Genomic DNA, 21,386 nt, shown 5'->3' on the forward strand with positions numbered 1-21,386 from the left:
AGGACTTTGAGCTGTAGTGTTAAGTTGTTTATTTGTTGATTTTTTTTCTTCTTTTGTTGAATGTGCTCCATGAAATAAATCTTCCTCTAAGTACTGCTTTCATAGTATCCCAGAGATTTTTATATGATGTGTCTTTGTTCTCATTTACTTCTAAGAATTTTTTTTTATTTCCCTCCTGATGTCTTCTGTTATCCATTCATCATATAATAGCGTATTATTTAATCTCCAGGTGTTGCAGTAGTTTCTGATTTTTATTCTGTCATTTATTTCTATTTTCAACCCATTACGATCTGATAGAATACAAGGTAGTATCTCTGTCTTCTTGTATTTGGTAGCATTAGCATTATGGCATGAAATATGGTCTGTTTTAGAGAAGGATCCTTGTGCTGCTGAGAAGAAAGTGTATTTGCTCTTTGTTGGATGATATATTCTATATATGTGCATTAAGTCTAAATTATTGTGTTATTGAGATCATGGTTTCTTTATTCAATTTTTCTTTCTTTTTTTTTTTTATTGTAAACAAATGGGATACATGTTGTTTCTCTGTCTTTATTCAATTTTTGTTTCGAAGATCTATCCAGTGGTGAGAGAGGTGTGTTAAAATCGCCTAGTATTATTGTGTTGTGGTCTATTTGATTTCTGGAATTGAGAAGGATTTGTTTGACGTACATGGATGAGCCAATGTTTGGAGCATAGATATTTATGATTGTTATACCTTGCTGATTTATGCTTCCCTTAAACAGTATGAAATGTCCTTCTTTATCCCTTCTGACTAACTTTGGCTTGAAGTCCACATTATCTGAAATGAGGATGGATACTCCAGCTTTTTTGCTGTGTCCGTGTGCATGGTATGTTTTTCCCCATCCTTTCACCTTTAGTCTGTGGGTATCTCTTTCTATGAGATGAGTCTCTTGCAGGCAGTATATTGTTGGATTTTTCTTTTTAATCCAATCTGCCAGTCTGTTTCTTTTGATTGATGAGTTCAGGCCATTAACATTCAGGGTTATTATTGAGATATGATTTGGTTTCCCGGTCATTTGGCTCATTTTTGTTTTTTGACATGACTTGGCTTTTCCTTTTTTGGCTATTGTTTTAGGCTAGTTCCTCCCTTTGCTGATTTGCATCGTTGTTTTTCATCTCTTCCTCATGAAGTATTTTGCTGAGAATGTTCTGTAATGCCGGCTTTCTTTTTAAATTCCTTTAGCTTTTGTTCATCATGGAAAGATTTTATTTCGTCGTCAAATCTGAAGGTAAGTTTTGCTGGGTATAAGATTCTTGTTTGGCATTCATTTTCTTTCAAGGCTTGAAAAATGTTGTTCCAGTCCCTTCTAGCTTTTAGGGTCTGGATTGAAAAATCTGCTGATATCCTTATTGGTTTCCCCCTGAACGTAATTTGATTCTTTTCTCTTGCAGCCTTTAAAATTCTGTCTTTATTTTGTATGTTAGGTATTTTCATAATAATGTGCCTTGGTGTGGGTCTGTTGTAATTTTGTGTATTTGGAGTCCTGTAAGCCTCTTGTAGTTGATTTTTCCATTTCATTCTTGAGATTTGGCAAGTTTTCTGATATTATTTCATTGAATAGATTGTTCATTCCTTTGGTTTGTTTCTCTAAGCCTTCCTCAATCCGAATAATTCTTAAATTTGGCCTTTTCATGATATCCCATAATTCTTGTAGATTCTGTTCATGATTTCTTACCATCTTCTCTTTTGGTCAACTTTGTTTTCAAGATTAAATATTTTGTCTTCAGTGTCTGAGGTTCTGTCTTCCAAGTGTTCTATCCTATGGGTTATGCTTTCTATGGAGTTTTTATTTGGGTTTATTGTTTCCTTCATTTCAGGGATTTCTGTTTGTTAATTTTTTCAGTATCTCTAACTCTTTATTGAAATGATCTTTTGCTTCCCATATTTGCTTTTTTAACTGTTGATTGGTGTGATCATTTAATGCCCGCATTTGCTCTTTCATCTCATCCTTCAGTGCCTGCATTTGCTCTTTCATCTCCTCATTTGCTTCCTTAATCGTTTTAATTATGTACATTCTGAACTCCCTTTCTGACATTTCTTCTGCCATGCTGTCGTTGGGTTTTATTGATATAGCATCTAGGTTTGTTTGGGACATTTTCTTCTTTTGTTTACTCATATTGGTCAGCTATCAGTAGGACTCTGAGATATTGCAGATTTCCTCTATTGGCTTATAGTGTCCCTGTAGATTTCCAGTATATCACCTCCTAGCCTTCAGTAGCCTGAAGTCTTAGAGGAACTTGATAATGCAGTGCTCCACAAGAAAGCTGACCCTGGCCCCCCAGTGGGTCCAGGGGTGGGAGCTGGCTCTGCACAGAAAGCCTCTCACTGGGCGGGCCTGCTCTGAGATGCTGGCTGTGGACCTGGCCTGCCACCGGAGGGAGCCTGGCTGATCGGGGAAGTCTCTCGCTGCCCTACCCTGCTCCGAGAAGCTGCCCACTGTCTGGGCCTGCCACCCAGGCCAAGCTTCACCCAGTGGGAGAGACTTACCCAGTGGCTCTGAGTTGGTCCAAGTCACTCAGTACCTTCCCTTCTTGAATCCTGAGTTCTGGAGCAACCAGAGATGCAGTCACTCTCTAGTCCGCCATCTTGATTCCCCCCAGTCCTTAACAGTTTTAACAGTTTTGTTCAGTTCCTGAAATGTTCTTTCCTTTTTCTCATTGTCACACCTGATGGGGTGGTTCTGCTCTTCTGCTCTCCCTTCTTGAGATTCTTTATCTGGCTTCTCTTTTTCTTCTGTAAATTTGAATCTTTGTGTTTAATTTCCTTTTTGAACTCCAGGTATATATTTCTTTCTATCTGTACCAAATATTATTGTGTAGTTGTCAGTACTCTGAACTCTGAAACTGATCTAATTTTCTTCCTTTTCTCTCCTCCCTCATTGAACTTAACCTTTTTAAAATCCATCCCTTAAGCCTGCCTCTCCTGTATTCTTTGACTGACAGATACCTTACTCCACCCACTTGCCCCAACCAGTTTCTTTGTAGTAGTAGTTGTATTGCACTTTTCTGTCTGTTTGACTTTTACATCTAGTCAAGCACCACATCCTATTGATGGTCTTTAAAATCTTTTTGATTTATTATTTCCTCTCCAGTCTTTTCTTTCTGGCACTGCTTTAGAATCTCCCTGTATATCTCATACAATTGATCTGTGCACCAGTCATAAATCTAAATCTCTCTCCTTCCCATACAGTTTCTACAAGTTGTCACTAGTATTGTTTTAAATATAAGCATATGTATAAACAGGACCATGTTTTTGCATTATTTAAAAAAAATTTAAGCGTCTTGAAATGCTTGCAGAAATAAGTTCATAAACTATTGATATTCCTTGCTGACCTCCTTATGCTTTGCTGTTCCCCTCATCCCCAGTCAGTGCTGTAGAACTGCCTTTCCCCACACTTACATATTTGCCCTAATTTTCTATCTTGCCCACATTTTATTTTTTTCTACATTTTTATTGTTGCACTGTAGTTATACATATTGGTGGGATTTGTTGTTGCATATTTGTACATGGCACATGCCCACAAGTTTAAGTGTTCATCCTCCTTTTTGTTTCTGAACACCTTGCTCAGTGTCAGCCCTGATCAAGTAATTAGTGGTCTGTGGCTCGCTTCCATACAAAATTATTGTATCCTTACCATACTTCCTTCCCAACTTTCTAACATTGTATTTTAATTACTGTTTATTTGTCTTACCCTGTGAACCAGTGATTAGCCAGGGCATTGACTTTTAATCAGGGGAACTTCAGAATTTAAGAAATTTTCCCAAAATGTTTGGCCCCACACCAGAAGGACAGATGAAAGATTTCTGGACTCTGAAAGTATGTGCATGTGCACATATGCACATGCATGTGCGTGTGTGTGTGTGTGCGTGTGTGTCTTTTCTCATGTTTTCCAATACCCAGATGATTGTGTGGTAAACAGAAAGCAAACAAGTTGCAGTATAAGACTAAACCCATATAATGTGTCATTTTACAGGAGTTAACCCTAATGTAAACTGTAGATTTTAGGTGATAATGTGTCAGTGTATGTTCATCAGTAGTAGCCATTATATGTGTGAGGAAAGGAAGAACATGGAAAATCTATGTTTTCTGCTCAATTTTACTGTGAATCTAAAACTGCTGTAAAAAATCCAGTGTGTTGATTAAACAAACAAAATTAAGTGCAATAAATTGCAGTGTAGGTCTATGATCCATCCTTGCTCCTTCTATTCCCTCTCTTTGTTTAGGTATCAAATGAAAGCCAGGTATGTTTAAGTCATGGAGACGTCCACTTCTCATGTGTGTACATGTAATCAAATGCAGTAGAAATGATAAAGTCTTTAGAGGTTACTCAGTTGTCATAGAATAGGTTAATAGCTGTGGTTGGATTTTTAAACATTCTTATTGGTTAGCATTTGGGAAACATTACATAGGTTTGCTGGTACAGGCAGGATAGGTCAGTGAATTAGTGATGAGTGATGAGACAGAAAGGTTTGGAAAAAAGTAACGGGCCCTCTAATTAAAATGAAAGGACCCATGTATTTGCACAATGATCTCAGTTTAAATCAGAATACTTAAGTTGAATGTTTCAGAGAGAAGAAATTCATGTTAAAGAACAGTTAAGTGAACAAGAAATTCAAATTGTGAATTTGAAAAGAATTATTAACACTTATTTTACCTATCATCTTTTAACCTTTTTTTATATCTGCCTCTTTCTTACAGTTGACCGACTTTGCTTGTTCAACACAAACCACTAACTCTTCCATTGTCCAGGGTATAGAATGCTTGCCATTTGCTTCTATATTGCATCACAGAATAATTTTGTCTCTTTCTCTCTTCTCTGTGTTGACACTTTCACTTTACGGTATTCACATTGCCAGTGCCACAAGTTCTGTAGTTCCCACACCAGTTCCTAAGTCCTATACTATTCCAACTCTTAGCCTGTCATCTGACTGTTTACTCTTCCCTCTCCTTCTGATCTAGATCATTAGGTTCATCAAGGCACTTCATAAAGTACACCCCCCACACAAAAACTTTACTAGTTTCCTTCTTAAGAATTGCTTTATAAGGCTGAGGATATAAGTCAGTTGGTAGAGTGCTTGCACCACAAAAAGAGAGAGACAGAGAATGCTTTATAAATACTAAAGCCCCTTACCTCTTGCTGTAATATGTACTCTTGCCTCATTGTCTCTACTAATTGAGCATTTTTTAAATAGAGAGATAATGGTACTCATTTTCACTATGTGTTGTCTTGCACCATGCCTCATAAAAAACATGTTCTTAATAAATTTTTTTTATTGTATACAAATGGAATACATGTTGTTTCTCTGTTTGTACATGCTTAATAAATATTGATAGATCAGTTTTGTTTTGTTTCTTAAACCAAGAACTCTTTTCTTATTCAGGAATCATAGAATTTTCCATGAATTCTATAGGTAACTTACTCTTTCATAGAACTCTCACCCTGACACTTGTGTAGTACTTACTAGTACACAAAACATGCAGTTGGTACTTATTAATAAGTTGTGTGACTCTTGGTATTTGCTTTTGTTCTTTGCTTTTTCTTTTACATCTGCCTAAAGCTCATTGGCAATAAGAATGCTAAAGAAAATGGTATGTTCATAGTTTTCTTTTAACTTCACACACACCCTCAGCCCTGCCAGCCTGGGAAGATGTAGGAATCAGATGTGGCTCCATACATTTTTCTTTGTGATGTAACATTTCATTTACTGTGATCAAGAAGGATTGTGAAAAAGGAAGAACATTAATTAGCATAAGTGCTCACTTAAAGATGAATTCCGCTCCACTGTCAGTGGCTTGAACACTTCCTGTTTTTGCCTATCTACTCAAGATGAAAATGGGAAGTGGATATGAAAGAGTTGTCTTGTTGGTTTTGGTGGGGCTGTTCCAAATCTCTGTTTATGGAAGTTTGAGATAGAGCAAAGGATAAGCTTCTTGGTCATATTTCTATCATCCAAAACTACATGGCCTTTATAGCAGTTTACTCAGCAAATCAGGCAAATTATTTATTTAATGGCATAAACATATATGTGCAGATTTTTGTTGGTTTTGTGGCATTTTGGTAAATTTTGTTCTTTATAATGCACAAAATATTTTAAAGGTTCTATTTTATAGGTTTTTCAGTATTTGAGGATTACTATTATATGATCTATAGATGAGAAAAATACTATCACTGTAGTTTGAAGATAGTAAACATTTTTAATAAAATACACATTTCAGTTTATTATTCTTTACACAGGAGAATTATTTGGTGAATAAGCAAGAGGATAGAATAAGAGATAAGAAAGTGAAATATAGATGACTTATATTTTGTTTAATTTATCAGTGTTCCTATTTACATTTTGGATTTCTTCAAATTCCAGTTCATATTTAATGTTGACATAGTTAACTAAGTATTGAAACCTAAGGAGTTGTTTTAATAAAAGTGTAGAAATAATCATTTCCAATCACATCAAGTTAAATGAACCACAAAAATCATGAAGTTAAAAACAAATCAATTATCATTTGGTGGTTCCATTTAGTTTATTACAGTTAATGATCTTCAATTGAATTTGCAGCTCTCTGAGTTTGTTTTGAAGTAGGTCATCACATGCTGAGATAAAACAACAAGTCATTTAAATTAGATACTGAGCATGCTCATATGAAGTACTTATCTTGGAGATTGCAATGTGTTTCAGTTTTCTTTAGTGGGAAGAGCAGGAAAGAGATCATGGTGTGCCCTGTTGTCATCATTCTGTCAAAAAGCATGTGATTGGTCTTTGGAACCGAGAAACCTGAGATAAAGAGAATACAGGTTTTTAGCAAAAGGCCATTTGGTGAGTTAATTAGCTGTTTTATTCTGTTTTGTTTATTCCTAGCAGGGCTGTCTTTACTTATATCTGCTGCTTGTTTTGTACCAAGCTAAAGCTTTTTTGTAGCAAGTAACTTAACTGAATTAGGAAGAAAATTGTTTCTTCAGTCTAAATATTATCTTTAGAAATATTTTCAGTATATTTCTGAAATGACAAGTTCACAAATTATCATGATGATACTTCTACATGTTCACAAATTTCATTTGCTCACTTGTGCTGAATAATGCTCACAGAATTGTGTGCCGAGAGACTTTAGGATTTGTTAATTTAGACAGTTGAGCATTTTTGTTGTTGTATTTTAAGGAAATTATCATTTTTGCCTATTACTAAAGTAATAGGTAAGACCTATTTAAACATAAGAAAAATAACTTAAAATGAGAAGATATGTTAGTGATATATATGTATTATTAAATAGGTGGTTCGGAAATGAAAATTTGCTTTGTAATAAAATTTATTTCAAATAATTAAAGTGAGATCAACAATGCTTTGTAAAATATAAGATGTAATAGTTATTCCATATTCTATTTTTAGTTATTAGTTTAGCTGTAGAAGTGTTTGGAGCACAATAATTTTGCTGTTTTGTGCTTTTCTTCTGTGGGCTCATATTATGATGATTGCTAGGAGGATAATCTTATTTAAATATTTTATGATTTTTTTTTCCGAAATATTTTTGTTTAACCTTGAAGCTAAAGGAGCATTTTTACATTTTTCCAACTTGTGCTCTCATAATAAATATCATATACTTTTTGAAATCTCTTATTATTTCCTAATGGACATGATTTTGATTATATATTTATAACAGATAAACTTGGCAACCAAATTTCATCATCATATTTGAGATAAGTGTTATATTTTTGAAGATTTGGAGAGGAAATTATAAAATTACCATATTTATTTCCTTGGGGAACAACCATGTTTGTTAACACATAGAAATGTGAAGCGTAGAAGGTGCTTCAATGAATTCTAGAAAAAACAATGAGGGAGAATATAGGAAGAATAGGAAGAGAATGCTGAAAACTTAGTACCTTCAAATGCCAGGCAATTATGTGATGCTTTCCTGAAATATCTTTATTTTTACGACCTGCCTCCACTATGCCATTTTCCAGGATTGGCACATGTGAAGGAGGTAGGTGTATACTTAAGCTTGTATATTCACGAAGAGGGAGGTTTAGCAGTTAGAGATGAAGACTGGGTGACAATATTCAGGAACTCTATTCCCACTTATTATTGACTCACTTGTGTGACCTTGGGTATCCTGCATACCCTGTTTCCACTTATTTTTAGCATAATACTTTTCAGTGGCAATAGGAAGTTCCTTTAAGGTTACTAAAACAATTAAATTATTTTATGGACTATGGCAAAGATTCATGAACAGTATATCTCACTCACAAATATCTAGTGCTAGTAGAAAACTAACAAGTGTTGCCTTTATAAATTCTATTAACTTTTCTTTTTACTTAAAAATATTTTAAACGTGTAAAATATGTCAGTACTCTATCTTCTTTGAAGCTAATTTGCTAGGAAAACATATTCATGTATATTATGTAACTAAAAAGCAGCAAATTGGTTTTGTTGTTTTCCATATTTCCTTTAAACTGATCATGAAATTTTCATGACAAAATTGTTTTACTTTATATTCTTTTAAGTATTTAGTCCCATTTGTAGGCCTTTATTCAAAGATAAATAAATAATCAATGGAAGCTCTATTTAATAAAAATCATGGAGAAATACTGAGAAAAAGGAAAGGGGAGAAACATGGGAAGAAAAATCACTGATGGCAATGATAGCAGGTTTCTAAACATTAAGCAATATACTTTGTCCATCTCCAAATCATTAAGTTCCTTTACTCACCTACTTAACTTAGCATCTGTCAATTAAGGAACATTTATTTCCTTAACATTTGTGGAGTTCATTGAAGCTTAAAAATCTTAAGTGGTGCTTCATGAACATGGGATCTGTGCTCAAGTAAGTTTGAAGAATAACAAGCTATAACAACTTGTTTATAGCAGAACTTGACCTTTAACATCTTCAGTGCTTTACTCAGAACTTAATGCTTTCTGGAATGTGGAAAGAAAAAGCTATACCACATGATCATAAACATTTGGCAAATGTTAATAATTGTAAATATAAACTCATTTGGAATATTGGGATAAAGGAAGAATTGTGGTTTTACTTTTATTCTTCATCTTGTAATCTTAGAGTTAAAAGGCAATGGGATGTTTTAAAAGTATGATTAGTAGATTAGGCAATAGCAATAGAGATACAAGCTGAAGTTACATTTCTTAAAGACAGTAGGAATGTGTCCTAGGCTAGGAGTGTAAGCAAAAAGTAGAAGGTGAAGGGTTTAGGATAAAATAGTGACCAAGTAAAGATTTTGATGCTCCTAACAACTGTCTACTCATTCTCTTATTAAAGTTATTCTGAGATTACTCCTGTGGAGAAACAAATTGATTTTAAAAACACAATTTGTGGTGGGAAAGAAGTGAGTGGTATTTATTTGTAATCTGGGTTCTAATCTAACTTCTGCAATTTGTAACTTCAGGTAAATGTCTTCATTTCTCTGCTTTTTTTAAATTTTCAACTCTATAAACACAAACATTAGCATTTTCTTTTTATATTTGTGAGCCTCAAATTTTATGTAAAGAACTTAGCTTGGTGTTAGTCACAAAGTATATGTTCAATAAAGGTTTGTTATCATAATTTATTTTCTTAATTACATGTGTTTTGTATTAAACTTTAAAAAATAAATTACCTGTCCTGTTTGAAATACCAGTCTCACAGAATGGTCCTAATTTACATATAGTATAATAGTTGGTGTTTTTTATTACAATATTTTTTTAAAGAAAGAACCAGAGTGTGTTCATGATAAAATGTTTAAACCCCAACTTTATAGAGTAATTGTTAAACAACTGAATGTTCTAATTGTGTGTGGTGCAGTTGACAAAGTAATGAAGATTTGTTTGTATTACTATAAAAGGCAATGTTCAATAAAATCACATTTAGTGAAGTATGAACTCTTGTTTTTTTTTTTTAGAGGAGGAAGAAGCTAGTGGGGATTGAACACAGGACTCTCAACCAGTGAGCCACATTTTCAGCCCTATTTTTGTATTTTATTTAGAAATAGAGTCTCACTGAGTTACAGGAATGCGCCACAGGGCCCACCTGAAGTATGAGTTCTTGAACTCATAGGAACTGAACAGTACCTGCTACACAGTTGGCATTCACTAAATGTTTATTAAAGTTTGTTCTTTACATGTTTCTCAGTTTATTCCAATGACTGAAACTACCTACGAACTTATATTTTTGTTTCTTTGTTCTCTACTTTTGTAAAGATTGTTGTTCTTTAAAAACAAAACTTCAATATGTATGTGTTTTTCTGGGGACTGAATCCAAGGCCTTATATATGCTAGACAAGTGCTGTACTATTGAGCAACAAGTCCACCCTGGTAAGACTCTTTATAGAATTATTGTTTAAGAAACATGTTGAAATTATTAAACACTATTATGTAACACCCATTAATTAACCGATAGCTAATAGGGACCTTTTCTGTGTATTATTCTTTTAACTCTGGTAAATTTTATAATTACTTGTGTCCAAGAACTCTGAACTCTAAAGTCTGCTGACAATTTGGATGAACTTGCCAGAGTAACACTTAAATATCAACATCGTTCAGCTTTCAGATTCGTGCCATGGATTGGTGTGTGGAAAACATCTCAGATGATGTCTTTAGGGCCATAGCCATTGTATTTTGTCTTCTCTCTAGTACATTTCTCCTAACAGAGGTTTTTGGCAAATTTCAGAGTTTATTGACCTGATACAAACTGGTGTTTTTTAATTAATGAGCTCTCATGTGTGTAAATGATTTAAGATAGGTCCATGAAAAATATACTATCCCTTTATTTGAACTAACATAAATAACTCTTTTTAATTAGGCCACAAATAGGTAGCTACTCACCTCTGAGCAAATGGCATGAAGTTAAGCTTCAGTTTATAATTTCCTCAAGGTTTTATTTGATGGTACTCTAGACTCACCCACTCCATTTTGAAGTTGTGAACTTCTCTTGATTGTAGTTCCTGGCTCTATGGTTCATTTTTTTATCTGGCTGTTAATCAGAAACTTTTTATCAAGTATTCTTCTGCATTTATTATTCCTAGGAATGAATTATATTTTGGGACTTTTGTTTGTTAAGTTCATTTTGATATTTCTTCACACTAATCCTAGACCCAAACATTTGGACCTTTGCTAGCAATTATCTTATAAGATTCTTTTTAATAAGTTGCATGCTGTGGTTTGGATAGGGTTAAAATGTGTGAAGGTTTATGTGCTGGACATTTGGTCCCAGTGCGGTGAACCATTTAAGAGGTAAGGCCAGTAGTTAGGTCATTTGGAGCAAGTTCTTCACCTTCAGAAAGCAGTAATCTGGTTCTTATAGGACCTGGTTAGTTCCTGCAAAAATGAGTTGTTGTTGTTGTTATGTGTTTTTTTTGTTTTGTTTTGTTTTAAACCTATTCCCTAAGTTTCTCTGGGTTCCTGTAATCTCTTCTGCACATGCTTCCACTACTGTGATGCCATCCTCAGAGGCCAAACACATGGAATGCTTGATCTTGGACTCTAAACACCCAAAAACTCTAAGCAAAGTAAATCTCTTTTCTTATACCTTTTCCAAGCTTGGGTGTTTTGTTACAGCAATGAAAAGCAGACTAATTTGCCACATAGGTAGGTTTAGTACTACCTAATTCACCCTAAACATTTTCAAATTCATATAACCTGTATTTCCTCAGGTATGATAAACCTGAGTAATAAAAAAGTAAAGATAAAAAAATAAGGTCAGATTGAAAAGTTAAAAAAAAAAGTAACAATAATAACAATAACTTTCCTTTATTTCCAGAAGGGAATACCATTCTCTCACCAGTGTTAAAACCCTAATATTATAATACAAAACAAAGCAAACAAACAAAAAAGAAAAAAAAAACAACCTACCTCATATTCTACAGTTTCTACAATGTCTTTGTTTCATTTAACTACCTGTTGGCATATTCAACTTGCCAAGTTTGTCACAAGTTTTTCTCAGAATCTGACTCTTAAATTACAATGCACCTAATTAGTAATTCTTCATGGAAACATGTGAATTCCTTGTGGTATGTTGTTTCTTCTCTAATATCCTGAATACTGTCAGGGAGGTTAAAGAGTGGCTCATTATTCCCACAGTTTACTTGAGTCTTAAGCCTTCTGCTTTTTCAGTGAAAGTCATCAAAATTACTTAGAAGTAAAATACCTATTGGCTGTTCTTCTGACCCACTCACTGAAGAATTTTTTTGTTCAATTTCATTTTGAAAAATTGGTTGCTTGACTTGGTTATCAGCTAGGCACTTGTTCTAGTATCCCTGTTAAATTCGAAGCCTAATTTAAATAGTTTTCCATGCTTTGACCTACTGTCTATGCATTTTGAGTTCTCATTTATTCTAAGAATGAATGGTACAAATATTAATGGATTGGGGCCAAGGCCTGCTGGGCTTTACTACTTAGGACTGTCTGAGGTGACCTCATTGCTAGACCCAGTATGCTTTGAAGAGTGAATGTTGACCTTTTTAACATTGATATGACAGTCCCTAAGAAAGATTTTTTTTTTTTTTATTAAGCTTAATGTAGAATTAGTATTTTGGTGGCTTATTAGCCATATTTATCCAAAAGTAAAGTATTAGTTCATAGTTTAGAGAACCTTTAATGAAACACGTACATCTCAGTAAAATCCTGAAAATATTCCGAGATTTTCAATTTTTGGCATTATTTAAGAGTGTGTGTGTGTGTGTGTGTGTGTGTGTGTGTGTGTGTGTGTGTTTGTGTGTGTACTCTACTTTGTGAAGATCTGAAATCATAAGACTAAAACACAGAATTTTAATACCAGTGGAATCTTCCCCTAACCATCCTAGCATAGACGCTTTTCAGTAGAAAAGTTCAAGATTAGAAATCAGTATCTTTTCTCAATTTTGGTTTCTAATAGTTTGTGTGCTGTCTAGCAAAAAATTTTGTTTTAATTTTTTCTCTTCAGATGAACTTTGATGGTTCCCCACCCATCTATCAAAAAATGCATATGTTTTAGAAATAAGCATAAATTTTTCTTGGAGCTATACTGTTTCCTTAAATCTTTGAAATTATGTTAAGTCAATGAGAAAATATAATTTGTCTACAAAAGCAATTTTATAAACATATCAGAACCATTTCTTTCCTTATAAAACATGTTGCAAGAGAGGGAGAATTATAGCAGTTAACATATAGCCAGCAAAATTCATGTGGAGATGCATAACTTAATCTTAGGAAGTATTGCAGAACTCTTCTTTATAAACAAGTAGAAATTGTAGGGCAAGGAATGCAAATGTTGGGGAAATTATTTAGAGATAGAGTGTGGGACCATCAGAAGCTAGAACAGGCAAGGAACTGATCCTCCTATAAAGCTTTGGGGATCCCTTCCAACATCTAGATTTCTGCTCAGTGAAACTAATTTCTGGCCTCCAAATCTGTGAGAGAGTAAGTTTCTGTTCTTTTAAATCAGTGGGAAATGTCAAAAGAAAGTTAGCTTATAGATTGTAATTAACTTTTTCTTTCTTTTTTTTAAAATTTATTTTTATTGTAAACAAATGGGATACATGTTGTTTCAGTTTGTACATGGAGTAACAGCATGCCATTTGCATATTCATATATTTACATAGAGTAATGATGTTTGATTCATTCCATTATTTTTTTCCTTCCCCCCCACCCCTCCCACCTCTCTTTACCCTCTATACAGTCCCTCCTTCCTCCATTCTTGCCCCCCTCCCACCCCCCATTAAGTGTCATCATCCGCTTATCAGTGAGATCATTCCTCTTTTGGATTTTTGAGATTGCCTTATCTCACTTAGCATGATATTCTCCAATTTCATCCACTTGCCTGCAAATGCCATAATTTTATTATTCTTTATAGCTGAGTAATATTCCATTGTATATATATATACACCACAGTTTCTTTATCCATTCATCAATTGAAGGGCATCTAGGTTGGCTCCATAGTCTGGCTATTGTGAATTGAGCCACTATGAACATTGATGTAGCTGTATCTCTGTAGTATGCTGATTTTAAGTCCTTTGGGTATAGGCTGAACAGTGGGAGAGCTGGGTCAAATGGTGGGTCCATTCCAAGTTTTTTAAGGAATCTCCACACTGCTTTCCAGAGTGGCTGTACTAATTTGCAGTCCCACCAGCAATGTATGAGTGTACCTTTTTCCCCACATCCTCTCCAACACCTGTTGTTGCTTGTATTCTTGATAATCGCCATTCTAATTGGGGTGAGATGGAATCTTAGGTAGTTTTGCATTTCTCTTATTACTAAAGATGGTGAACATTTTTTCATGTATCTGTTGATTGCTTGCACATCTTCTTCTGTGAAGTGTCTGTTCATTTCCTTAGCCCATTTGTTAATTGGGTTATTTGTATTCTTGGTGTAGAGTTTTTTGAGTTCTTTATATATTCTGGAAATTAGTGCTCTATCTGAAGTATGAGTGACAAAGATATTCTCCCACTCTGTAGGCTCTCTCTTCACATTGCTGATAGTTTCCTTTGCTGAGAGAAAGCTCTTTAGTTTGAATCTATCCCAGTTGTTGATTCTTGCTTTTATTTCTTGTGCTATGGGAGTCGTGTTAAGGAAGTCTGACCCTAAGCCAACAAGGTGAAGATTTGGACATGCTTTTTCTTCTGTAAGATGCAGGGTCTCTGGTCTGATTTCAAGGTCTTTGTTCCATTGTGAATTGAGTTTTGTGCAGGGTGAGAGATAGGGGTTTAGTTTCATTCTGTTGCATATGTATTTCCAGTTTTCCCAGCATCATTTGTTGAAGAGGCTACCTTTTCTCCATTGCATATTTTTGGCACCTTTGTCTAGTATGCGAAAATTGTATTTATTTGGGTTTGTGTCCGTGTCCTCTATTCTGTACCATTGATCTACCTGTCTGTTTTGGTGCCAATACCATGCTGTTTTTGTTACTATTGCTTTGTAGTATAGTTGAAGTTCTGGTATTGCGATACCCCATTTCATTCTTCCTGCTAAGGATTGCTTCAGCTATTCTGGGTTTCTTATTCTTCCAGATGAATTTCATGATTGCTTGCTCTATTTCTGTGAGGTACGTCATTGGGATTTTAATTGGAATTGCATTGAATCTGTATAGCACTTTAGGTAGTATGGCCATTTTGTCAATATTAATTCTGCCTATCCGAGAACATGGGAGATCTTTCCATCTTCTAAGACCTTCCTTAATTTCCTTCTTCAGTGTTTTGTAGTTTTCATTGTAGAGATCTTTTACCTCTTTGGTTAGATTGATTCCCAAGTTTTTTTTTTTTTTTTTTTTTTCTTTTTTTTTTTCTTTTTTTTTTTTTAGGCTATTACAAATGGAGTTGTTTTCCTCATTTCCATTTCAGATGTTTTGTCGCTTGCGTGTAAAAATGCTTTAGATTTATGCGTGTTGATTTTATAGCCTGCTATTTTGCTGAATTCATTGATGAGGTCTAGAAGTTTTCTGGAGGAGGTTTCTGGATCCTCTAACTATAGAATCATGCCATCAGCAAATAGTGACAGCTTAAGTTCCTCTTTTCCTATTTGTATCCCTTTAATTTCTTTAGTCTGCCTAATTGCTCTGGCTAGAGTTTCAAGGACAGTGTTGAATAGAAGTGGTGAAAGAGGACATCCCTGTCTTGTTTCCATTTTTAAAGGGAATGGTTTCAGTTTTTCTCCATTAAGAATGATGTTGGCCATGGGCTTAGCATAAATAGCCTTTACAATGTTCAGGTATATTCCTACTATCCCTATTTTTTCTAGTGTTTTGAGCATGAAAGGGTGTTGATTTTGTTGAACCCTTTTTCTGCGTCAATTGAAATAACCATATGATTCTTATCCTTAAGTCTATTGACATGATGGATTACATGGTCTATTACATGATTTATGGATGTTAAACCATCCTTGCTTTCCAAGGATGAACCCCACTTGATCGTGGTGCAGGATTTTCTTAATATGTTTTTGGATAGGGTTTGCCAGTATTTTGTTAAGGATCTTTGCATCTATATTCATCAAGGATATTGGTCTAAAATTTTCTTTCCTTGATGTGTCTTTTCCTGGTTTGGGTATGAGGGTGATATTAGCTTCATAGAATGAGTTTGGTAGGATACCCTCCTTTTCATTTTCCTGGAATACTTGGAGAAGTATTGGAATGAGTTTTTCTTTGAAGGTCTTGTAGAACTCGGCTGAGAATCCATCTGGTCCTGGGCTTTTCTTGGATGGTAGCTTTTTAATGGCTTCTTCTATTTCATTGCTTGATATTGATCTGTTTAAATTGTGTATGTCCTCCTGGTTCAGTTTGGGAGGAGCATATGTCTCTAGAAATTTGTCAATGTCTTCGGTACTTTCTATTTTGTTGGAATACAGATTTTCAAAGTAGCTTCTCCTTATGTTCTGTATCTCAGTGGTATCTGTCGTGATATTTCCTTTGCATCATGTATTTTAGTAATTTGAGTCTTCTCTCTCCTCTTTGTTAGCGTGGCTAAGGATTTATCTATTTTGTTTACTTTCTCAAAGAACCAACTTTTTGTTTTGTCAATTTTTTGCGTAGTTTCTTTTGTTTCAATTTCATTGATTTCAGCTCTGATTTTAATTATTTCCTGTCTTCTACTACTTTTGCTGTTATTCTGTTCTTCTGTTTCTAGGGCTTTGAGCTGTAATGTTAGGTCACTTTAATTGTTGACTTTTCATTCTTTTCTGGAATGCGCTCCATGCAATGAATTTTCCTCTTAGTACCGCTTTCATAGTGTCCCAGAGATTTTGATATGTTGTATCATCATTCTCATTGACCTCTAAGAATTTTTTAATTCCTCCGTGATGTTCTTTGTTATCCATATTTCATTCAATAGCATATTACTTAGTCTCCAAGTGTTGGAGTAATTTCCTTTTTTTATTTTGTCATTGATTTCTACTCTCAGTCCATTATGATCTGATAGAACACAAGGCAGTATCTCTATTTTTTTGCATTTCCTAAGGACTGCTTTGTGGCATAACACATGGTCTTTTTTTTGAGAAGGTTCCATGTGCTGCTGAGAAGAAAGTGAATCCACTCATTGATGGATGGAATGTTCTATATATGTCTATTAAGTCTAGGTTATTGATTGTGTTATTGAGTTCTATGGTTTCTTTGGTTGGATTTTGTTTGGAAGATCTATATAGTGGTGACAGCAGTGCGTTAAAGTCACCCAGAATTATTGTGTTGTGGTCTATTTGATTCCTGAAATTGAGAAGGATTTGTTTGATGTACAGGGATGCACCATTGTTTGGGGCATAAATATTTACTATCATTATGTCTTCCTGATTTTTGGTTCCCGTAAGCAGTATGAAATGTCCTTCTTTATCCCTTCTGACTAACTTTGGCTTGATGTCCACTTTATCTGCTATAAGGTTGGAAACCCCCAATTTTTTACTGAGTCCATGTGCGTGGTAGGTTTTTTCCCATCCTTTCACCTTTCATCTCTGGATGTCTTTTTCTATAAGATGAGTCTCTTGCAGGCAGCATATTGTTGGGTCTTTCTTTTTAATCCATTCTGCCAGTCTATGTCTTTTTTTTTTTTTTTTTTTTTTTGCATTTCATTATTTATTTAGATGTTTAAGCTTTCGCACTAAGTTTTTACAAGCTGGTGAACACTGACAAATTATTTCTCCCACAGAACTCTAACCACACATTCCCAGACAGTATAAATATATGGTTGAACTAACATTAATACACATCACCATTTTATCAATTACATAATAAAACAAAATTATCAAGTATCCAAATATTAAGTTACACAGCTCAAAAGGCATATAAAATATTAGATGTCTGCTCAATTCATCAGCAGAAACCCACTTCTTTTTTTTTTTTTTTGCAAGAGGTTGGGAAGAAAAAAAATCACACTTCAAACAAAAAAGTTGGTAAACAACTTCTGATAATTATGAAAAAAAATTACAAGAATTTCAGAAATTTTATGATTAAGAATTGTTTTAGCTACAATAACAGCATCTCTACCTTTTAAAAAAGTATTTACTAAATTAAAGAGCATATATTCTACAGGTTCTGCACGAGACAAAGGCAACATTTTGCTAAAAATATTTAATAGCCCCCTCCCATTTCTTTTTTTCAGACCCTCCCTGTTAAGTTGCACCTTAAAGTGCAAACATTAAATTAACTATAAGGTTTTTTTTTTGTCTGGAGACATTGAAGACATGTGCTTCTGTAAAAACTTAGGTTTTCAAAATGGAGGTTTCCCATAACAGCAAAAAAATAGTTATAGAAAGACATTAAATAATTGCTGTAAGACTTGGTAAAAAAAAAAAAAAAAAAAAAACCAAAACAAACAAACAAAAAAACCCAAAAAACTCCAATGGTTAAAAGCAAACCTGATGTATACCAGTATGAATGTGGGAGATGTAAACATAAAATGAGCAGGCAAATTAACTACATAGGTCCTACAATGTTTGAAATGACTGAAGGAATAAATCACATAAGGTCTAGAGTGTTCTTAGTTCCAAGAATTTTGGTTTTGTATGATACTAAAAACATACAAGTATTGTGCTGGGTATTTTGGCACCTAATCTTTCTATATTTCTCATGTAAGATTCTGGCATGGAAAAAGATTTAAAGACATTAACTCAATACCACATGATTTCAGGAAAGGTCAACTGGTACAAATGATAAGCACATTTTAAATTGTGAACAGCAAGAATCTTTTGCTAAGTGTCCAAACAGGTTGATCATAACCCAAAATAGAGGTTGAAATTCTGTCAAGCTTGTGGCCTGGTAAAACTGCTTTCCAATACTCCTGTGGAAGCTTCATCAGACTTATTCACCACGCCAACATGTTGGCTAATATGTATGACAAATTAGGTTCTGTCTTAAGTTCCACTTCCAAGGTAATAGCATCAGGCGCCCAAGTTTTATTGAATGCAACAGTTGTTTCTATGACCATTGGAGTCTTTGAAGCGCAGCCGCATTTTAGGACGATATTTCTCCAAATACAAAAGTTGCTTGCTGTTAAATGCTCCACGCCGCTTTTGTCTTATGAATTGTACTGCATTTCGTATTTCATTCCGCCTTCAATCAATGCCAGGGCAACAAGCACTGGAGCTCTCCCAAGGCCTGCAACACAATGAACAGCAATACAACAACCAGGTTCTTCACGAAACTTAATTTTTACAAGACTTAACCAGTCATCGACAATTTGGTTGGACGGTGGTGCACCATCATCAAAAGGCCAATCAAGAACATGGATGCCTTCTTTTTCCACAAGAGTAGTGTCATAGGTTGCCTCACATACTCTTACTATTGTGGTAACACCATACTTCTTAAGTTCCTCTATAAATTTGTTTAAGGTTGCATTGGTTGGATTGTGTGTAATAAGAAATCTCATGTTCTTATATGTGACTTCCACAGGAGCAGGGCGGTTCATTCGAGCCATGTTAATTTAGTTAAAAAACACTCAATAGACCGCCAGTGGAGAACCAGCTGCCTGCTGTTGCCTGGAAGTTCACTGTTACAGTAACTGCAGGTTTGGTTACACGTGGCTGCTGCTATTGTGAGACAACAGCCAGGCCCCTTAGGACCCCTGGCTAGACTGACTGAGCCCCTTCTCCAGGATCCCTCAGCCCGACCTATCACTCCCTGCCTCTGGGGCCCTCACATCAACTGACTGCTCCCTGCCGCCAGGACCCCCAGACCAACTGACTGCGCTCTATCACTGGGAACCCAGACCAACTGATTGCACCCGGCCTCCAGGATCCCACAACCAAACCAAACACACTGGACCTCCAGGACCCCTGCTGGACCAACTGCATCCCGTCTCCAGGACCTCCAGCTGACCACGCCCACCCGAGCTGAAGCTCCCCATTTGCCAACACATTTCAAAACCAGAGCGGCCATCTTGGATAATCCTGGAAGCCAGAGCTCCGATTCGGGTGGGGCAAATCCCATCCTGAGTCGCCTGCTGGAGGCTTGAAGCTCATTGTCAGGTACCTCTCATGCATCAGGCTACTGAACACTGGGAGGTTTGAATACTATATGACTGTTATAGTGTAGATTTTCTTTTTTCTCCTTATTGAACAGTGTTAAGTTTTTATTTCTTTACTTTTCTTGCTCTCTTTTCCTTTTGTTTACCTGTTCCCTCAGAGTCTCTTTCTCCTTTTTTGCATGCTAACATCCAATTTCTTTTGATTACACTCTCACCCTATTACCTAGAACTTCTGTATTTTCTTTTCTTACCCCATTAACAACTACATCCTACATCCCTCTGCATCCTCTTTGTCCTCCATTTGAAACTGCAGACCTTATTGCAAACCTGTTTGTTTTACCAAAGATAACATTTGAACTCATTCTGTTTATTATGACAATTTTGTTAATGTCCTCATAGGAGCTATTTGGTCTAGGATTGCATACTGTCTGAATCGGGCACTGCTAATATTGATCTCCCCCTTAAAGAAAAGGTTTAGGAAACTTATAGGGCCACTATAAGCCTATAGGGGACAATCTGCAGTACCCCAGATCTGCACTGCTAGAGGGGAAGATACATGAACAACATGAAAAAACGAGGGAAAAAAATGACCCAGACAAATCTAGATTCTATATTAATAGAATCCAATGACAGTATATTAGAAGAAATGTCAGAAAAGGACTTCAGATTATACATGATTAAGATGATTCACAAAGCAAAGGATGAGATAAGACAGCAAATGCAGGCAATGAATGATAATACCAATAAGTAGTTGAAAGAGCAATTGCAGGAAGCAAAAGGTCATTTCAACAAAGAGATAGAGATTCTCAAAAAAAAAAAAAAAAAAAACCAAACGGAAATCCTTGAAATGAAGGAAACAATAAACCAAATAAAAAACTCAATGGAAAGCATCACCGACAGACTAGACCACTTGGAAGACAGAACCTCAGACAATGAAGACAAAATATTTAATCTTGAAAATAAAGTCGCCCAAACAGAGAAGATGGTAAGAAATCATGAACAGAATCTCCAAGAACTATGGGACATCATGAAAAGACCAAATTTAAGAACTACTGGGATTAAGGAAGGCACAGAGATACAAACCAAAGGAATGAACAACCTATTCAATGAAATAATATCAGAAAATTTCCCAAGTCTGAAGAATGAAATGGAAAATCAAATACAAGAGGCTTACAGAACACCAAATGCACAGAATCATAACAGATCCACACCAAGGCACATTATCATGAAAATGCCTAACATTCAAAATACAGATAGGATTTTGAAGGCTGTGAGAGAAAAGCATCAGATTACATATAGGGTGAAACCAATATGGATACCAGATTTCTCAACCCAGACCCTAAAAGCTAGAAGGGCCTGGAACAACATATTTCAAGCTCTGAAAGAACATGGTTGCCAACCAAGAATCCTATACCCAGCAAAACTAACCTTCAGATTTGAAGATGAAATAAAACCCTTCCATGATAAACAA

General features: G+C 35.2%; 1 protein-coding gene and 1 pseudogene across 20 annotated transcripts in view; one reads left to right on the top strand and one right to left on the bottom strand.

Annotated features, from left to right (window-relative positions):
- The window catches only part of PLEKHA5 (pleckstrin homology domain containing A5), a 259,415-nt gene that overhangs the window by 102,027 nt on the left and 136,002 nt on the right, over nt 1–21,386 (top strand). Inside the window, exon 4 of one of the 19 annotated variants that reach the window (XR_013764026.1) lies at nt 9,905–9,948. The exons of the other annotated variants lie outside the window; for them this stretch is intronic. The gene's annotated coding sequence lies outside the window, so the exon portion shown is untranslated. The remainder of the gene's footprint in view (nt 1–9,904; nt 9,949–21,386) is intronic. 19 annotated transcript variants of the gene reach the window in all.
- LOC306662020 (protein tyrosine phosphatase type IVA 1-like) lies at nt 18,241–19,388 on the bottom strand (annotated as a pseudogene). Its single transcript has one exon. The product of its transcript is annotated as a protein tyrosine phosphatase type IVA 1-like (transcript).

This window comes from Sciurus vulgaris, assembly GCF_902686455.1.
Source record: "Sciurus vulgaris genome assembly, chromosome: 5".
Lineage (NCBI taxonomy): Eukaryota > Metazoa > Chordata > Mammalia > Rodentia > Sciuridae > Sciurus > Sciurus vulgaris.